A 22,027-nucleotide genomic window follows, 5' to 3' on the forward strand; every position below is an offset into this window, starting at 1 on the left:
CTATCATCAATGGACCTGAGTTAATCTCGTCAGCATCAGACAAAGCCAAACTCTTTGCCAAGAACTTTGCAGCCAATTCTACCCTTTGCGACCAAGGCCGCCAACCCCCAATATTTCCTCCTGTATCAGAAAACACACTATGTGATATACAAATGTCTGTATGTGATGTTGCCAAGCTAATCAAAAACTTTGATTCCAGTAAAGCAACCGGCCCTGACGGTATTCCAATTATAGTACTCAAAAAAATTCAACCAGAACTAGCGCCCATACTTACAAAACTGTTTAAATGTTGTCTTAAGGAAAATTGCTTCCCATCACCCTGGAAAATCTCATCAGTATGCCCTGTATTTAAAAATTCAGGTGATCGCTCATCCCCCTCTCAGTACAGGCCAATAATCTCCTGTGCGTCATGAGTAAGTTGCTGGAATCTGTGTTAAATAGAGAAGTAATCAACCATCTCAGCAAAAATAACCTTCTTAGTGACACACAATGTAGTTTCCGTTCTGCTAGATCTACAGCAGATGTGCTTACAGTTATATCTCATAGGATTAGGGAATCTCTCGACAGAGGCAACCTTTCTAGGGTAATTGCTCTTAACATATCAAAAGCCTTTGATAGGGTATGGCATAAAGGTTTACTTCACAAGATCTCCAGCTATGGTATAGCTGGAAATGTCTTCTCAATTATTAAATAATTTCTCTCTGATAGGTTCATAAGAGTAGTAGTTGATGGGCAAAAATCAGAAGCTCACAGTATAAATGCTGGAGTCCCTCAGGGGTCCATCCTGGGCCCAGCTCTTTTCCTGATCTACATTAATGATCTTCCAAATCACATACTTACATCATTTGTAGACATTTATGCTGACGACACTACCATCTATGGTAGCACATCTAAGACAGTAAACGACCAAGTTCTCTCCAATTCTCTCTCCTCTGATCTTGATCACGTTGTACAATGGGGAAAGGAGTGGCTGGTTACTTTTAATGCATCTAAAACCAAGTTTCTATCTTTACATCATCAACGTTATGATCCCCATCTGGCATTAATTAAAATGAATGGCTCTCGTCTTGGGGAGGCCTCAAGTTTTGACAGGCTTCTGGGCTTGACCTTTACTCCTGATCTTAAATGGAATACATACATCAAATCTGTTGCCAAGGCCACTGGAAAAATGGCTGGATCCTTCTATAGATCCAGTAGATATCTCACTGCTGATGCAATTCTCTATCTATATAAGAGACAGATACGTACAAGGATGGAATACTGTTGCCACATCTGGGCAGGAGCTGCTAGAAAAGACTTGTCCTGCCTTGATAGGGTTCGAAATAGACTTCGTGGCCTGGTGGGAGATGTCCTTTTCTCTTCGCTGCAATCTCTATCTCACAGAAGAGATGTTGTGAGTTTGTCTCTGCTTTATCGTTATTTTCATGGAAAGTGTTCGACTGAGCTTCAATCTATGGTCCCCCCTCGCCAAACTTTCACAAGAAACACTAGACTAGCTGAAAACATTATCAATAATTTTCCCCACTCTTTATCTGTGCCTAAACCTAAACATAGATTCCATGAGCAAAGCTTCTTTCTTAGAACTGCACGCCTGTGGAATTGTCTTCCGTTTTCCTGCTTTCCAGCTGTCTATAATATGGTTGTCTTCAAGTCCAACGTGAACAAGTTTCTGATGAGCCGTTCCACTTAAGTTAACAAATTTACCGAACTTCCATTTCTATTGATTACTATAATGTCCTTTTGACTACTCTACACTCTTTAACCCTTATCCTTGAGTGGCCGATCGGCCTTGATAAGTGGTGACGCCTATGTAAAAAAAAAAAAAATGCATGATTAAGATAGCCAGCAACAAATCAAACTGCAGACCAGCTTAATGCGGGTACTGGTCTCCCGCTTTATGTATTTTTTTTTTTTTTAAATCAAAGATTTGCTTCACCCATTCTCTGATTTAATATATATATATATATATGTATATATATATATATATATATATATATATATATATATATATATATATATATACATACTACTATCTTTAACTCACAAATTCCCCTAGTTGGCTCAAGTGTTTTATTAAGCTTATTAAATCTGTTTATTGCCAAGAAATAAGTTAGAAGTTTGTTTTGGCAATTTTATTCAGGCTTTACAAAATCTGTTTTGTTTTCTCATATGATGGTTTATTGATTGGAACTACTTAACGTTTTAAAGGGCATTTTTGTCTTTTTCTCCTTTTCTTTTTATTTCTTCCTTTCTTTCTATTTTTCTTTCTTTTCTTTTCTGTCTATTTTCATTCTTTCTTTTTCTTTCTTTCTTTTTTCTTTCTTTTCTTTTTTTTTCTTTCTTTCTTTTTTCTTTCTTTTCTTTTTTTTTCTGCGTTTCTTTCTTTTCGGACGTAAATGATTCAAGACTGCAACCAAAGGCAATTTTATCTTGTTATAATCTAAAAAAAAATCTTCTGATGGACAAAGTTATTTATTTATTTATTTATTTATTTTTGTGTATGTGTGATTTGCAGGCGCTTGTTATCATTTCCGACGGATTTGAAGAGGGCAGGTAGGAAAGGTATGTAAAGATGAGGATGCTGAAATCTATCTTCCAATCAAGAGGGATTGGAAAATCTGTTGAAGAGGTTTAAGTTTTGATTGCGGTTTTGCTCTTTAGGATTGATTGTTATTTTCGAATAAAACAGAAATAAGAATTTATTTTCGGTATTTTTTTCTTTCATCATTCACCGTTAAATTGATAACTTGAAAAGGTTTTCGAGTATGCTGAAAACGAAGATTACATTTAAATTTTGTGCAAACAGGTAGTTTTCTGGATATAAATACCTTTATTATCCAATGTAATCGATTTTTTTTTCTACTGGAGGACATGTTTTTTTTCCCAACTGAAAAGTACTAATGCGCATGCGTGTTAGAAAATACCCTTTCCTCCTCATGTTAAGACTGGCGAACGCTATTGACATTTATTAAGTAATCTATTTGGAAAACTGTCTTCTTTTTTTCATGGAAGTCACTTATCAAGGCCCGGAGGCTACTCGGGGATAAGAGTTATTGCTTGTACAGTAATCAATAGGACAATACCGTAGTAATCATTAATAATGGAGATCTGATAAAGTGTTGGGGGCGGTTTATCAGGAATTTGTTTATGTTGGACTTGAAGACATCCAAGTTGTAGTCAGGTGAGAAACAGGCAAACGGAAGAGAGTTCCACAGGCATGCACTTCTATGAAAGAAGCTTTGTTCATGGAATCTACGTTTTGATTTTGGCACAGATAAAAAGTAGGGGAAATTATTGACAGTGGTTTCAGCTAGACGAGTGTTTATCGTGCATATGTTATTAAGGTTATTCCATAACAGAACAGCCAGCTTCAGAATTCTGGAGAGAACTGATTTTGTTGACTGGTTCTTATAGGAGATTCTATGTTCGTATTAGCTTATTACATTTACACATGTATGTTAATTTTGAGGTGAACGGTGGAACGATTTTCATTGGTGAAAACTTACTTGCTTTGCGTAGTATAGAGAAAAGCGAATCCCAATGAAACGGAGAAAGAAAGGGTATAGCAACTATGTTTTGATTTAGGAACAGATAAAGAATGGGGAAAATTACTGACAGTGGTTTCAGCTAGACGGGTGTTTTTCGTGAAAGATTGGCGTGGAAAGATATTTTAATATACAGAAAACTATTTGTATGCTCCAACGTTTTCAGCAAACCCGAGAACCTTTAAAAGTCGTCATTTTAAAGATGGGTGCTTAAATGGAAAGAAAGTAAAAAGTTATCTTATTTTCTTTAGTGTTTCTTCCTTGACAATCAGGTCCTGGGTATGACCTTAAACTATATCCAGTGGTGAGGCCCCAGCTTGCGGGCTTTGGGGAGTGTGGAGCCACCCTTTAATTACCATTGCTCCCAGGTCCACTCTGACCCGGAGTGGTAGTACCTGTTAGGGTCCCAACTATGGGCTAAATAGAAACCGACTTGAAAACAACAAATATAGTGTATTAAAAAAATTTTCTACCGAATCTTTGGATTCGGCATTAAATAACCCGAAAAGGGTTGATATGCCGTAAAACAATCAAACCAACGAACCAATCCTTGACAATCAAACGTAACCCATGCTAATGACAGCTGGAAGCTAGAAACATATATGTCCATGGGTATAAGTTCTATGCACGCAATATTATTTAATAATCTAATATATAAATAGCTATATATATGTTTGTCTGTCTGTCTGTCTCCATATTTTAAACTCTATCTCCCTCAAAACTAAAAGTTGTAGAGTGATGCTAAGGGCCTCAAATGATTGGATTTTTTACATGCTGTTCTTTCATGGATCTTTAGCCGGTTAAAATAGTTGTTAAGGGGTAAAAAAAAAGTGTAAAAATCGTTAAACATTTTGTACATTCATCGTAGTTTATTTTTAATTTTTCATTATTTATCTGTTCCTATGCATGTCACATTGGTACAATGATACATCACCAGTTTTGAATGCTACAGTTTCGGTTTCGATTCTAGCTGATGACACCTAAATACTTTTTTTTTTACTTTTGATATCATGGCTCTATAATAATATATACGAAATCTGCACAAATTAAAATATCATATTTAAGCGTATTTTACGCCCGGGCAAAGCCGGACACCCCTACCCCCGCTAATAAAAAATAAATCAAATACACCCCATAAAAAATAAGAGGCGAGTTATTAATATATATATATATATATGTAAGTAAATTCTTGGTACAGCAAAATGGAAGGAGAAATTTCAGAGGAAACATAATTTAATTTAAATACCAGAGAAACAAAAAAAACGGGCAGGTGAAATTATTAAAATTTCCTTAAGGCCTTATCGTCTGACCCTCTAAGAGGAAACGTCAGAATGATAAATTAAAAGCTAAGAATCGAATGAGGAAAGAGGGGAATTTGGTTTCAGTTGGAAGACCAGTGAGAAAAAAAATATATATATATAATCTCACTGTTCAGGTGGTTTTAAATCAGTAAATATTTCCAACTGATGTTTCAAAATCTTTTGTCTACACAGGCTAGGTCGAGAGTTATTAATGACTAACGCCTCAATGATATTGAGATGATAGTTCGACCTAGCACTGTATAAAACAGAAAACCACCCATCGGAATATTGGTCAGAACACCCATTTATACTAATCAGGTGATTACCGATGGCGGACTCATGAGCTTGGGAGTGCCCGGATGTTCTCGAAACCTGGTGTAATCGAATATCCCGAGGGATATGTTGGGATATTCTCATTTCTTTTCGTAAAGATGTTTTGCCAACCATTCAAAAGAATTCTGTTGTTTATAAATTTGTTTGTCAGTGTGGAGATGACTACGTTGGCAAAACATCCCAAAGATTAGAAATGAGAATATCCCAACATATCCCTCGGGATATTCGATTACACCAAGTTTCGAGAACATCCGGGCACTCCCAAGCTCATGAGTCCGCCATCGGTAATCACCTGATTAGTATAAATGGGTGTTCTGACCAATATTCCGATGGGTGGTTTTCTGTTTTATACAGTGCTAGGTCGAACTATCATCTCAATATCATTGAGGCGTTAGTCATTAATAACTCTCGACCTAGCCTGTGTAGACAAAAGATTTTGAAACATCAGTTGGAAATATGTACTGATTTAAAACCACCTGAACAGTGAGATTATATATATATTTTTTTTTTCTCACTGGTCTTCCAACTGAAACCAAATTCCCCTCTTTCCTCATTCGATTCTTAGCTTTTAATTTATCATTCTGACGTTTCCTCTTAGAGGGTCAGACGATAAGGCCTTAAGGAAATTTTAATAATTCCACCTGCCCGTTTTTTTTTTGTTTCTCTGGTATTTAAATTAAATTATGTTTCCTCTGAAATATATATATATATATATATATATATATATATATATATATATGAATAGCAAAAAGAGCTTATAGCTCTTTAAAAAACGTTAACCTAGCGAAAGAAAAAAAATAATAGCATTTTGAAGCTGTTATATCGCTAAAAACAACAACAAATGTTATATATATATAGAGAGATAGGTGTTTAAAAATCACTGTGATATTGGTATTCAAAATTTAACAATTTAAAGGACCAAACGAGTGCAGGATTTTTTTAAAAATAAATAGATTTATTTATTAAAATTAAATTCGAATTTTCGACCCACAAAATAGTCTTCTTCAGGAAAATCCAGATAATATTTTTTTAAACTATTTTCTGGATTTTCCTGCAGTCTTTTTTATGCATCGCAAATTAGAATTTCATTTTAATTAATAAATATATTTATTTAAAAAAAAAAATTCCTGCACTTGTCTGGCCTTTTTACTGCTAAATTAGATTTGTGTGTGTGTGTGTCTGTGTGTGTGTGTGTGTGTGTGTGTGTGTGTGTGTGTGTGTGTGAAAGAGAGAGGGAGAGAGAGATATTTTGCTTATTCCGTGAGAACGAGCTCGAATATCTGAAGATAAAATACAACAAATCCATCGACCATAGCGAGCACGACATAAAGGCTCCCTTGAGATATAGGGGAAGGCACAACTTGTTTCTATGAATTGCTCCACTTATTCTTGATCGTCATCGTATCTATAAGTGTTTAGCAAGAAAGATATGACTTGACTGATGATTGAACTCCAGTCGCTTGGTAACATCATAATCAGTAATGCAACACAGAATGGGAAGAGCGGTCGGAGTCAAAAACCTTCTACCAACCTGGTGCTAGTACAAACGAAAAATCAGATAGTTTGAGATAAAATTTTAAAACAGTGTACGAACATAAAGCCACAGAATGCTTGAGGAAAAATACAAGCACACATGTGCATTCAATCTGCTTGTGATGAAGATGCTATTTCAAATTGACGCAATAATGTTATGTCAAACATAAGCATGGTTGACTAGCAAGATTATTATTTAAGTATAACAAACCAATCAGCAGACAAACGCGTTTATCAAGTTGCTTGGGTGCATTTGATTACCTACGCCAAGAAAGTTACGTTTTCAGTTGAGTTTGTTTGCACCCAAATCTCTTGAGCAATTGTCACCAAACTTGATGAAAATACTAGTCATGGTCTAATTTAGGACTTTAGTGTATCCACGTCAAAGGGAAAAGTTAGAATCACGGAAAAGGTGAAAGTCACACTTTTGGTGCTAACTTCTACTTTATTATAGAGACTCGCTACTTGGCCAATATTGTAACCAATGACGTCCCTTGTCTTATATTTCTTGCTATCAGATCAGTCTGTCTGCAGATGCTGACTTCCTGAATAAAAATGCACCAAATGTTTTTTGTTTCTTTTCACTCCCTTTTCCAAATTCAAATTTAAATTTTTAGTTATCAAGATTTCCATGGCATAACGTTGGGAATACTTCATACAATATAGAGAAGTGAGACCCAGATAAGACTTTGGCCGATGCTTACATAATCAGGCTTAAGTACACAGTCTCATGATGTTCTTCTATATGCGTTCATTCATTCTCCACATTTAGCAATATAAATTCTAAATAAAATATAAGCATGGCCAAACGATCGATCAACTCTTAAAAAATTATTGGACGTATCTAAAATTGGGTGGATACACGAAATCTACGATTTTTTGTGTTTTTATCGAAAAATTGGCTGAAAACATTAATTCCTTCATCCTCAACTGGGCACTTTTCTACAGGGAGTGTCGTTTTTTTTTTCACTGATATTTTTTGCAAGTCATTCAATCCTCGCACCCGCGAGGTCGCATAAAAGCATTATTTCGACTGCCCGTGACGTCACACGGTAGGCACCTCGGTAAGACAGTTTTTTTTTTTCACCTGGCGTGATATGGGTTCGAGCCTGCTTACTCTACCCCCTTTTTTTTTTGTTTGTGCTCGCAATTTTCCTTTTTTTTTTGTTCAACTAACACCCTTACACACACACCTCCACTTTCTTTTCCGCCTTCACGTCATGTGTTCGAGCCTGCCTGCCTACTACAACTTTTTTTGTTTTGTTCAACACACACCTCCAAACACCCAAGCAATGCCGGGCACTTAGGCTAATTGTTAATAAAATTCACACCCTTTTCTGCAATCGAACTATATTTGGTACAAATAGATTTCAGTCTATGCTTGACTTGTCCACCAAGTTTCGGCTATGAATATCCAATATTCTTTATTTTATTTTCATTCATATCATATGATATACAAAATTGTCAATAACTCTGACACACTCCTCTCTTGGAACTGCCCTGATTTTGAATGTGATGATCCGCTTTAGTTTATGAATAATATGGGATTGTTCCTATTTACTTTGCCCCCCCCATTGGGATTGTTTTAATAAACATTATCTTTGTGATGATCCCCATAGATGAAAATCGGGGTGGGGATTAAAGTCCTGAGAGTGTGAAGCCGATCCAGAATTATAAATTCTGCTGAGATGATCACCAAAGTGTTTCCTGTATTGTTGAACGGTGATAAAAGAACAACTCTTAGACATTCAAGACTGAAACTTGGTGGACAAGTCAGACAAAGAGTGAAGTTTATTTTTTACCAAATATGGCTTGGTTGCACAAAGGATTATGGATTGTATTAATGATTTCATGGATCGCATTTTTCAAAGGGGAGGTCACTCTATGCAAAAGATCAGCAGCACCTAACTTGATAGTATTTATATTGTCATTGTTTGAAGGCAAATGTTTTTGAAGCAATGAAAACAGTATACTGTTATAGTTGTTTGCTAAACGACATCGTGCAAAATATCAGCAGTAGCTAACCTGAAGAATTAGTATTCTTCATAAGCAAGGTGGCAATTGTTTTTGGTATTTCAAATGAATTATAAAAGTTTGAAAGCAATTAAAAACCGTATACCATTATATCTGTTTGCCAAACGACATCATACCAAATATCAGCAGTAGCTTTCTTGAAGTATCAATATGGGTCCTAAACAAAGTGACAACAAATTATAAAAGTTGTGATTAAGTTTGAAAACAATGGAAAAAAGTATGCCGTTATATCTGTGCAACATATCATAACAAACATCAGCAGTAGCTAACTTGAAGTATTCCATTTTCTTTTTTTTTACAGTATTAACACATTTGTAATATTTTATAATTAACATGAAATATTTATCTTTTTCAGGTGAGTGAAGATTTCTTTTTCTAACCGCACAATTACGGTTTGAACTCGTCACACAGGTGAGTAAATACAAAACCTAATGATACAACTGTTTGTTCTATCTTTTTGATGGTATAAATCTCACATTTGTGGCTGCCATTGCGTAAAAGCAGCATGCATTCTGCCGAGTAAATACAACATCTAATACAAGTATTTTCATGGAACATGCTCTGACAAGTTTGCAGCACTTGTGCCACCTCGACGTGAATATCGCGGACTAACTCAACAAGCAGCAAAATTCCACCTCTACACTGTAGAGATCCATAGATGCCGGAAAGTCTTCTACTCTAATACTTTCTTACCTCGAACTGCTAAACTATGGCATTCCCTCCCTGTTTCCTGCTTCCCCAATGTACGGAAATAGAGAAGTTCAAGTGTAATGTGAATAGACATCTTGCTGTTAAACTCCCTACATAGTGTCTTTGTAGATAGGACCCGAAGAAGTAGACCCATTAGGTCCAAATGGTAATATGCTTTGCTTGAAGTGAATAAGAGTTTTTAAAAAATTATAAAAAAAAAAAAAAGAGAAAGAAATGGATCTGTTTGTTCCGGCATTTTGATTGTATGAATCTCATGAGAAAAAGACGAGATGCAACCATTAGACCGATTCTTATGTAATTTGCGATGGAGTTTCAATATATTGATCCGTGAAACACAGACTATATATAAATCTCCAAAGTGCCCCTCGTATGGTAATCAAATAAGAATTGTTAGATATTCATGCTTGAAACTTGGTCGACAAGTCAGAGATATCATGAAGTGGAACAGTCTTCATTTTATCACTGCTCGATAATATAAAGGACACTTTAGTGATCGTCTTCTCAGAAATAAATATAATTCTGAGTTGGCTTCACAGTCGCCAAAATTTAATCCCCCACACTTCGATTTTTATCGGGATTATCTTAAAGATAATTTCTATCAAAACAATCCTGAATTGAAGAAGGTCATTACAGCCTGACTCACGGAAATGCAAAGAACAGGGTGTGTCAGAGTTATTGACAATTTTACACATCTTATCCAAAGACTGTTGGGAATTCCTAACTGAAACTTGGTGGACAAGTCAGACATAGAGTGAAGACCAACAGTCTTTGTTTTATCACTGTTCACTTGCAGAATTGTTGATAATTCTGACACACTTCTTTTGGCGCTGCCCTGATTTGGCTTGTGATGCCCCTCTTCAGCTTTGGGATAGTTTTGATATTTGTAATGATGTGTTTGTTAGTTTAGATTATCATGCTCATATATATCGGGGAATAGCGTAACGGTTAGAAGCGCCAACTGTCATTTAGGTGCTCGAGTTCAATCCTGGCTTGAGGTAGTTGCTTGTCTAGCCGCAATGATGAGGTGTAATACAGCGAAACAGTATTGTATGTGGATGACTATATATATATAAGCAACTACCTCAAGCCAGGATTGAAACTTGACCGCCTAGATGACAGTCGGTGCTTCTAACCGTTACGCTATTTGGTTGAGAGCGAGCAAGCACAAGTGGGAATATATGTCAATTTAGCTACACACAATCTTACATGTTTTTATGTAAGGCTATTTAGTTGAAGATGAAACCTGGAAAATTTTGTGGAGCTTACCTAGTATATATTTTCATAACTTACTACCGTATTGAACACTGTGGGAGTAAATATTGAAAATCAATACATTAAATACAAAACATCAGTACATAAAATATATCGTCTTATAAAATATTGTGTGAACACATGAAATAAATATATATATATATTAGGTTGGTACAAAAGTAATGTCGTTTTTTTGACGTTCAACTATATATAAAAATTGAAATTATTTTTGCACCAACCTAATATATATACAGTTGTGCGCAAAAATATTCGACCCCTGTCTAAATTTTCTTGTTTCGTTGAATCTATACTTCAAAAATCTTCATAACGCCTTTTAACGGCTGATTATGAATAAATTGTATATTTTTCAACAATAAATGAGGAAAAGTAATTCGAGATTAATAATATATATCAATTTATTTACAAAAAATATAAATATGGATGTTGCAAAAATATTCGACCCCTTTAATTTAAAGTTTAAATAAAAGCGTCATTAAGTTTATTATTATAGTCTGACCTTGTATTTATTTCCTATAAATAATATTTATGACTCTACTGAATCTAAAATCAGTTCAAATTGAACTTCAATGCCATATTGAATGATTGAATAATTGTTTCAAGTAAAAAAAAATCTTTTTCAACGTCAACAAATCTGCAACTATGACAAAGAACAAAGAGTACTCTGAAGACATTAAAAAGAAAGTAATCGATGCCTACCAGTCTGGAGAAGGTTATAAAAATATTTCCAAACGTTTTTCTATACCACGGTCGACTATTATGTCCATTATCAAAAATGGAAAGTAAAAGGGATTGTATCAAGTCTTCCAAGATCAGGTCGTCCAAGAAAAATTACGACACGTGGGGCTAGGAAAATTGTTAGACAAGTTTCAATAGACTCTAAATCTAACCTAAAGGACGTGCAGAACGATTTGAAGAATGCTGGCTCAGATGTATACTTGTCAACTATTCGTAGGGCATTAAATCGTGCCGGATTGCATGGACGTATTGCCAGAAGGAAGCCCTTACTTTCCAAAGCTCATCAAAAGGCTCGATTAAATTTTGCAAAAAAGTTCCTAGAAATGCCTATTGATTACTGGAATAATATAATTTGGTCAGACGAAACGAAAGTGGAACTATTTGGACGCAACCAGCAACGTTATGTTTGGCGAAAAGAAAATACTGCTTATAATGTGAAGAATACCGTTCCAACCGTTAAGCATGGAGGTGGATCAATCATGGTGTAGGGCTGTTTCAGTATAAATGGAACTGGAAGATTAACCATAATCGATGGAAGAATGGATTCAGTAAAATATCAGTCCATACTGAAAGAAAATCTTGTTCCGTCTGCGAACCAGTTGGGGCATGGAAGGAGGTATACCTTTCAACAGGACAACGATCCTAAACACACTTCAAAGAGCACTAAGGCATGGTTAAAGAATAATAAGGTGAAAGTTCTAGAATGGCCTTCCCAGTCTCCAGACCTAAATCCGATTGAGCACTTATGGCATGATTTAAAAACTGCGGTACATAAAAGAAAACCATCTAATTTGATTGAATTAAAACAGTACTGTCAAGAAGAGTGGCTTAAAATTCCAGTGGAGAGATGTAGAAGTCTCGTTAAATGTTATAGGAAACGTTTACTTGCAGTAATCAAGGTCAAAGAAGCTTCAACCAAGTATTAATGAAAAAAGGTCGAATACATTTGCAACATCCATATTTTTATTTTTGTAAATAAATTTATTTATATTATCAAGCACTAATTACTTTTTATTATTTTTTTGTTGAAAACTTTACAGTTTATTCGAACTTAGTCGTTAAAGAAGGTTTTAAAGATTATTGAAGTATCCATTCAAAGAAATAAGACAATTTTGGTAGGGGTCGAAAACTTTTGCACACAACTGTATATACTAGCAGTTCATCCTGGCTTTGCTAGGGCCCTATGTACTGTTCATAACTTTCCCTATGTGTGAATACGCTATATGTAAAATTTCAAATGTTTAGATCAGAAATTGTCTGAGTAATTTGGTAGGGACCACAGAGGTAATTTTTAAAAAATTTGACCCCAATTTTGACCACTTAACATTTATTGTTTTGGTTTAAAATCAAAATACAAAGTTTGACCCATGCCCAAGTTACTTACATCTAAAATTTCAAGTGTTTAGACCCAAAATTGGCGGAGGAGTTTGGTAGAATCTGCAAAGGTCAACTCTTTCAACTTTGACCTTTTGGCAGCGAAATTTTCGCCCCAAAACTGATTAAAATTCTTGCCACATGTCTGAATACCCGTTATGTAAAATTTCAAATGTTTAGATCAGAATTGGCTGAGTAATTTGATAGAGACCGCGGAGGTCAAATATTTTAAAACTTTGACCCCAATTTTGACCTCTTAACATTCATTGCTTTGGTTTCAAATCAAATTAAAAAGTTTGACCCGTGTCCAAGTAACATAAATTTAAAATTTCAGAGGAGTTTTGTAGAGTTTTCAAAGGTCAAAGATTTTCCCAAATCTCAATACTCCTTCTGTCAAATCTCGAGTCCATAGACTGATTTGTCTAAAAGCTCCATACAATTTGTTGAGCTTTGCATTATCCTGATAAGTTTCCTATTAAAGAATTGATCTTATTCTCTTCTTTTATATCCTTCATTTATATATAAGTGAATATATATATATATATATATACTAGACTACCCGTGACCCGTTGGGGCAGTACGTTATATTAGCTGTGGAATTAATGTATGAGCGTGACACTTGTGACATAAAGAAAATAGATTTTGTGACATAACAGAAACATTTCTATGAAAGTATATTAAAATGAAAAAAAAATATAGATAGATTTCTATAAGTCGTTCTGTTTATTATAATTGATTTATTTTTTTTGAAAAATAAAAAAACTTACGGCCATTGAATTATAAGTGGTTTGCCATACTTATAGGTAAATGTGCACTGAACAGATATCATAAGTTAAATTCAAATTTTGATACATCTTTTAATTTAAACGTGCAAAAAAAAATTGGGACGCTGAAAACGTACACAGTAAAACAAAACGTTTTATTGTCGCATTGATTATTTAATTTTAAAAAAAATTGGGGGTTATTTATTTATGTTGGTAGTGTAGAAGAAAATGTATGAATGTTTTTTAAGAAAGGTGTATGAAAAAATGGAGAATGAATTTTAAAAAAATGAAGGCGGTGTGTAAATCGCCGTTGTAAAATGCTCTTATGGTTGTCAACGCGTTAAAGTAGATTTATTTATAAGAAAATTGCGTTAAAATAACTTAAACGTAATACATAAATGAACGATGTAAAAAAAATGCAGAAAGTATTAACAATTGTTTATTTGGATAATTTAAACGGGGAAAAAAACAAATGGGACGCTGAAAACATACACAGTAAAACAATACGTTTTATTGTCACATTGATTATTTTTATGTACGCATGCGCAACCGGGAGTCATAAACCGGATGTTGGGTTACAACACCCGTTACAAGGTCATTTGAGTTTTATAATTATACACACATATATATATATATATATATATATATATATATATATACAGTGATGATCATATTTATTGGCACGGTAAAATAAAAGTTAAATTTTGTCTAATAAATTCTAAAAAAGGGATTAAATTAAAGAAAATAACAAAGTATATTATATATTTTTAACTGGCCTTTCCGATGCAGCAATCGGATTTTAGAAAAAATAAATAACAAAGGAACAACAAACATAATTGCAAAAAACCCTTGTTCAAAATTATTGGCACGATTTATTTAATAATCAATTGTATAGCCTTTGGCCTTGATTACCTTCCTCAGTCGCTTTTCATAGTTTACAACCAAGTTGTTGCACTCTTCAGTAGTAATTTTAGCCCACTCTTCCTGACAATAATCCTCCAATTGAATAAGATTCTTAGGCTTCCTTTGCATTACCCTCAATTTTAATGTTCTCCATAAATTTTCAATTGGATTAAGGTCTGGGCTTTGTGATGGCCACTCCAAAACATTAATATGATTGTCCTCAAGCCATTTCTTAGTCAGTTTAGCCGAATGCTTTGGGTCATTATCTTGCATGAACCACCAACGACGACCAAGTGAGAGCTCTTTAGCAGAGTCTTTCAGGTTTTCATCCAATATTTTAACATAATCTTCCTTTTTTATGCTACCTGTGACCTTAACAAGGCGCCCTGGTCCAGAGGCAGCAAAGGATCCCCAAAACATCAAACTGCCTCCACCGTGCTTCACTGTGGGTATGGTGTTCTTAGGCAGGAAAGCTTCGCCAGATTTTCTGTAAATATAAGACACTTTATTATGGCCAAATAACTCCATGTTCGTTTCGTCAGTCCATAGAACACGTTTCCAGAATGCAACATCTTTATCAATATGATGTTTTGCAAAGGCTAGCCTTGCTTTCAGGTGCATAGGCTTCAATAAGGGAGTCTTTCTCGGACGACATGCTTTTAAACCAGCTCTCTTCAAAACTCTACCAACTGTATGTCGAGATACATTCACTCCAGAGGTGCTCTGTTCATCAACAATCTCCCCAACAGAGATCCTTGGGTTTTGTTTTACTTGTCGAACAATTTTCCGTTCATCTCTTGCGGAAAGAATCCTTTTTCTCCCTCTACCCTCTAAACTCATAATGTGGCCTTGCGATTTGAACTTGTTTATTATGGCTCTAACAGTGGATTTGGGAAGGTTTAGCTTCTTTGAAATCTTATCATAGCCCTCCCCATTGGTATGGCATGCTACAACAAACTTCCTGACGTCTTCGCTGTGTTCCTTAGTTTTAACCATGGCGATTGAAAATTATAATTTAGTCACTTATAATAGTTTAAATAAATCGCTATCTAAAAATTATCTGAAAAAAATTATTCACTGAATTAGCGTTAAACAAGCATAATATGGCTATAAAAAAGTTCAGAAAGCACGTAAACCGGAAATTGATTGATATTATACTGATACTAAAAGAAAAACAAAGCCGTGCCAATAATTTTGAACAAGGGTTTTTTGCAATTATGTTTGTTGTTCCTTTGTTATTTATTTTTTCTAAAATCCGATTGCTGCATCGGAAAGGCCAGTTAAAAATACATAATATACTTTGTTATTTTCTTTAATTTAATCCCTTTTTTAGAATTTATTAGACAAAATTTAACTTTTATTTTACCGTGCCAATAAATATGATCATCACTGTATATATATTTATATATCAGTTGATTTACAAAGTGATGATATATATATATTTAAGAGGATAGAATACATGACACATCATAAAATGGAATACCATGGAGACAGGATGTGTAAAAAAAGACAATGAAAAGTAAAAAAAAAAAATATTATATGTCTTTGATGATTTAATCCTGTGTTTAATTTTTTTTTTCATATATATATTTATGCGATTGAATTCTATCTTTTACTATTTTTTCTTTCTCCGCTTGATCAATTTTCTTCTTTTTTTATGACGAATCAACCCCTACATTCTTATCCCTGTAAGCCACGAAGGAATCGTACGTTTTCTGCGAGAGTTTTCAGTGTCAACATGATCTCGGCCAAATTCCGATATCTTGAAACCCGGAAAGCAACAGAGGTGTGAAGCAGGTATCGAAACAATTTTTTAGAGTAGTTGGATTTTCTGAAAAAAACAAGTTGTGTTTTTTTCCGTTTATTGTCACCCCCCCCCCTTCTCATCCATTTCCCTCTATATGAAATATTTTTCGGGGGTATTTTTTTACATCCCATTTATTAACTTAAACCGGATCAATTGAGGAAAACAATAAATGAACAAAGCAAAAAAAAAAAAAAAAAAAAAAGAAATATTCCAAAACACACTCTTCTCGTGCAAAATAACACTTTGTTCTCATCTTAAGTCTTATTTTCACAACATTGCAGTCGATGCAACCTCCGGCCTTATTCGGGTGTATCTTGTCGAACTTTGAAATCTTTCTGCCAAACTCGGGGATATTTCTGTCAAATTCAGGAATCTGCACAGAATTTTAAATGGAATCATTTATTTAATCCATAAAGTAGCATGTTCTCGTTCTGTCAGCCATGACTGGATAGAAGTCCTAATGCAATTGCGTTTTGAGTCTCGCCTGCACTGAATATTGAACCTTCAACCTCCAGAAGAGTGCAACTTTTATAAATGAATTTTACCAAGTACCTTATCCACTAGACCATGGGTCCTTTGCAAGAAAACAACTCTCAGAAGTAACAACCAAGATGAAAACAGTAGTCTGAAGAATCCAAATAAGACGGATGATCTAAGCTCATCTCAAAAATTCAGAATCGAGTTTATTATTGGCATTAGTGTCATTGATATCTTTGTATTTAGAATCCTTTCTGGGAAGACATTAAATACTTACAAGAGGGACCACAAAAAAGGTTGCCAACATCCTAGGTGAAAGCTTTCCTGTAGAATAAACCGGATTCAAACTTGGCAAACACAGGTTGTCCGTCCGTGTCGTTAACCACTTAGCTACTGTCATCTGCCGTCATTAATGGTTGATCTCTGAGCAAACCTAATAACATATTTGGAACCAGCAGGTTTTTGTGGATATTTTAGTCTGGTTTTAAACTTTTTTTTTTTTTTGGTACTTGTGCGGTTTACGGTCTGTGCTGAAATAACAACGCTATTATTTAGAAAGCCATTCTTAACGTGAGGAGTCTTTTTAACTATTCTGTATTTTCATCTAATAATTTTTTAAACAAAAAGTGCCATAAAAATTGAATTTTATCTGAAAATTATTATGGATTAAGCTGATATACCTAGTTTAAGAATAATGGACTTATCCAAAGGCTATAAGTATAGTTGCTTTTTTTTTTTTTTTTTTTTTTTTTTCACAAAGGAGGCCACTTGAGGATAAGGGTTAATAAGTGTACAGTATTCAATGCAACAATATGGACAAGATCAAAGTGTAGTATCTGTTCCAGCAGATACTGCAAGCAAAGACCATATGTGGGGGTAACCCCACATATCAGACCTTGGTCAATGTAGGGGCAACTCTTCATACCAATTGTCACTATCCAGCTCCCCTACTCCCCGGGGAGTTGGTCCCCATTTCCCCTTAACTCCTCACATTAAAAATCGGCCTTGTGCCTAATTTGCTCGGTGGGGGAGCAAATAAATACCATCTGTTCCGGCAGATACTGCAAGCAAAGACCATATGTGGGGGCGACCCCACATATAAGACCTTGGTCAATGAAGGGGCAACCCTTCATACCAATTGTCACTATCCAGCTCCCCTACACCCCGGGGAGTTGGTCCCCATTTCCCCTTCACTCCTCACATTAAAAATCGGCCTTGTGCCTAATTTGCTCAGTGAGGGAGCAAATAAATACCTCAAAGTGTAGTATCTGTTCTTCAGATGCTGCACTTCAATTTCTTGTTCTGTCAGTGGAGGAGAAATCCTTCACGACTGAGACAATTTTTATTTTTGTTCCTTTTCTCCACGTTAAAAAAAACGACCCTGGTGTCTAAGTCTGTCTCGTGGGAAGGCATTGTAAATATGAACAATATCGTAGTAATCATTAGTAGGGCACATTTGGTGAATTGGATTACTTAAAGGAACGGCTCATCAAGAACTTGTTCACATTGGACTTGAAGACAACCATATTGTAGTCAGGTGGAAAGCATAGAAACGGAAGAGAGTTCCACAGGCGTGCAGTTCTAAGAAAGAAGTTTTGTTGATGGAATCTATGTTTAGGTTTAGGCACAGATAAAGAGTGGGAAAAATTATTGATAGTTACGTTTAACACGTTACTGGGTAGCGATTTGTAGCAGTTACGGCGTTAGAATCATGACGTGTACTTCTGCAATATATTTTTGCTTATGCATTTTTTTTTAATTATATCATTGTGTTTGTCTTGATTATTACTGGCCTGCATAGCTATAACAACAAGTCTTATCTAAAATAATCAGACGGTTTGTAAACTGCACAAACACATTTTTAAAAAAATATTTTATTTACTAGCAATAATATGTTCGTCCGGTTTCATATTTTTGCTAGTATATATAATAATGTAAATGTTGAGTTAGCGAATGAACAGCTAATCATGACAATCTCTTTTGCATGTACGTTACACCTCACCCCAAAAAGAGAGGTAATGCCTGGGCGGATGATCTCATGATAACATAACAGATACACCACTATTAGCTTCCCTCTCCCCAACAAGACACATAGAAGGTAATCCCTGGTAGGATAGTATCATGATGAACAAATACTAAACTGCTCTCTGAAAAAGTGGAGGTAATGCCTGAGAAAATGGTGTCATGACTATGAACGTATAGCATTACCCCCCCCACACACACACACCGCAAAAATAAAATAAGTGTTATATTTTATTTAAGATGAGAACAGTAACATCTAAATAAATAAATAAATAAATAATAATCTCTTTTGGATGTACGTTACATCTCTCCCCCAAAAAGAGAGGTAATGCCTGGGCGGATGATCTCATGATAACACAACAGATACACCACTATTAGCTCCTCTCTCCCCAACAAGACATATAGGAGGTAATCCCTGGTAGGATAGTATCATGATGAACATACATATACTATACTTCTCTCCGAAAAAATGGGGGTAATGCCTGGGAAAATGATATCATGACTACGAACGTATAGCATTACTCCCCGACCACACACACACCGCAAAAAGAAAATAAATAAAATATAACACTTAAGATGAGAACAGCAGCATCCAAATAATCCCAAATAATAATGGGTATCTGGCTTCTGCATCTCAAAAATTCAGAAATATAATAAAAAATTTAGTCTCAGAATTTTTAGTCTAAGCAAATTTCAGGTGTAAGTGGAATTGAGCAAAACCATTCTGTGTCATTTTATGTATGTATGGTTCATATTCACATACGCTATTGGGAATGTCTGTTGGCTTAAATATTTCTTTTTTTATGTCTTTTACACTTGGAGATTTTATCGCTCTGCATGCAACTGAAATATTTCCTGAAACAAGTCTTTTTTTTTTGTGGGGGAGGGGTGTGATTTGCTGATCATTCTTGATATGATCGAAATAGATTTGAACAATGCAAAGACATTGCATAAAAAAAAAATTCATTTTAGAAATTCTTGAGATATATTTTTATAAGAAGTGGAAAGAAAAGAAATGAGAAAACAAAAAGCGTTTTTCTCCCCCCCCCCTTTTATGATTACGACATATATGTAGTAGTAAGTATAACTATCTATATTATATACTAGCAGGCTTCCCGGCGTTGCCCGGCCGTAAAATACGCTTGTTAATTATATTTTAATTAATACAGAAACTGAGACATGTGCATGCGAGTATTTTTTTCCTAAACAGTCCACTTTTTATAAGTTTTAAAAAAATACTCGAGCTGAGATCGAAGCCAAAATCTAAAGCCCGTGAGTGAAGTGCGATAACCGTTAAACTAGCTTGACACGTGTTTTACAAAGTGCTTTAAAACCTATTTATTCTGAAAATAAAGAAACTGTCATGTTTAATGGCCATGTATGCACAATCGTGAAACAGTTGACAAACAGATAAAAATCTGATGACCCCCCCCCCCAAGTACCAATTTTTGAATTCCGACCCCCTTTTTTTTCCGGATGAAAACCTATTTAAAAACTATCCACATGTCTGAATACCCTATATACCAAATTTCAAGTGTGTAGATCAAAGCTTCGCTGAGTATAGGTTGAGAAATGTCCTCACACACACATTCTCACTTATATGGGTTTCAAAATAATGAGATGAATTGAATCACAGATTATTGAATCTTATGGTATCAGGTCTTACAAAATATTTTTGGGGATGATATTTTTGTATAAGACAGTCCTAACCAAATAAGAACTGCTCAATATACAAGATAGAGCAAAATGAAATGTCTAGTTTTTTTATATTTAAATTCCATACAGAAAAATATAATTTTTCAAAACAAAAATGTATTATTTGAACAAAGTAATTTCCTTAATCCATGGATTTTCGATGTTGGCTCATCTCCTCAGAGGAAAGTTATTAGCAAAATATTAAATCAGGTTGGACATAATTTTGCTATTCAGCTCATACATATATATTAAAATATATTAAAGATTAAATCTTTTTAAGGGACATAGAGAAAGAAAATAAGGGTTGAAACAAAAAAGATATGCGATTTTGGTATCCAAATGAAATGGCAATCTTAGAATAGAATGGCATGATGTTATTAGATTCCAAATTGGTTGAAGAAATCCACATTGAAAGTAAATTCCGATTCTACCTAATTTTTTGGTGGTGCAAGAATCGTAAAAATTTACTGTAGAAAAATGTTCTCTTTTATAAAGTAAAATCCAATCGTTTAAAATGAATATTCCAATTAGCAAAATATTCTTGATAAAATCAAGATAGTTGGAATATAAAAACAGTTCAAATCTGATATTTTATGAGTAGATTTGGAATAAAAATAAAAGTAAAAGATACAAAAATAAAATTAAATTAAATTAAAAAATTTAGAGATTTTAAAAATAAATGGTTCTTTTTTTTCAACTGTTTAAGCATATTTTTCTGTGTCTCTACGGTTAAATGAGGAAAAAAAATTTGAATTAGATTTTAACGTTGATGATGGCCTCTTGAAGAAAAGAACACAATGAAATTGCATATATTCTTTTATTTATTGAAATTAATGGCACCATCTAATATCTGAATAAAAGACAAATTCTTGCAGTTAAATCCCTTATAGCATTCCATCGATATTTGATTCTAATGAAGATCACGACTCTTCATATTGGTCGAAAGTGATTTTTAGCGACAAAAGCAAGTTCAATAGGCTAGGCAGTGATGGTAGGCAGTACGTCCATCGAAGGAAGGACAAAGAATTTAATCCTAGGAGCACATTTTCAACGCTTTAAGGTGGTGAAGGTTCAGTTTTGGTGTGGGGCGTTATTAGTATCAATGATCCAGAACCTATAGTTTGCTTGCAAGGTCAAATTATTTTGACCAAATACATTAATATGTTGTGTGAGCATTGTATACCCTACTTTGACCGAAATTTGGATGATAATCCCATCTTCATGCAGCATAATGCCCCCATTCACACAGCTGGCAATGTCAAGAGGTTCCTTAAAGATCATGATATTCCATGTTTGGATTAGCTTGCCCAATCTCCATACCTCAATTCTATCAAAAACGTATGGTATTACATCAAGCAACAGCTACGCAATGATAAAATTTTAAATCTGAAAGAACTTTGGATAAAAATTAAAGAGAAGTAGGATGCCCGTTCACCGGAGTATTGCTGCAGATTAATTCAAGGATTTTGGCATCATTAATTCTCTCCAGAGAATTAATTATCTGGGCTAGGACTATCATCT

This window comes from Euprymna scolopes, chromosome 27, assembly GCF_053919585.1.
Source record: "Euprymna scolopes isolate OS-2025 chromosome 27, ASM5391958v1, whole genome shotgun sequence".
Taxonomy (NCBI): domain Eukaryota; kingdom Metazoa; phylum Mollusca; class Cephalopoda; order Sepiida; family Sepiolidae; genus Euprymna; species Euprymna scolopes.